This window comes from Sinocyclocheilus rhinocerous, unplaced genomic scaffold (genome assembly GCF_001515625.1).
Source record: "Sinocyclocheilus rhinocerous isolate Xijiao unplaced genomic scaffold, SAMN03320098_v1.1 scaffold2500, whole genome shotgun sequence".
NCBI lineage: Eukaryota > Metazoa > Chordata > Actinopteri > Cypriniformes > Cyprinidae > Sinocyclocheilus > Sinocyclocheilus rhinocerous.
In genome coordinates this window covers 98,798-99,112 of record NW_015660026.1, presented here as the reverse complement: position 1 = coordinate 99,112, position 315 = coordinate 98,798, and the positions used below count along the sequence as shown (strand labels likewise).

The following is a 315-nucleotide window of genomic DNA, read 5'->3' as shown; positions in this document are numbered from 1 at the left end:
GTGTATGTATGTATGTATGTATATATATATATATATATATATATATATATAATTTGTTAAATTGTAAATTAGAAATATTTATATTATTAGAATAAATTATAGCATACTACTATACTATGTTATACTATATTTATAAGATTATTAGTTATGGGTGAGTATTACTACATAGTATATATATTAGAATATACTATTATTATACCATACTACACTATGTTATGAATACAATTATATATACTACATACTTATATACATATTATATTTTACTATTGTATATTACTAAACAAAAAGCAAACTACTCTGCTACTTTTTTTTTTT

At 16.8% G+C, this 315-nt stretch overlaps 1 protein-coding gene across 14 annotated transcripts in view; it reads right to left on the bottom strand.

Moving 5' to 3' along the window:
* LOC107724811 (muscleblind-like protein 1) overlaps positions 1–315 on the bottom strand; it is an 82,306-nt gene that overhangs the window by 9,747 nt on the left and 72,244 nt on the right. The gene's annotated exons all lie outside the window — the stretch shown is intronic.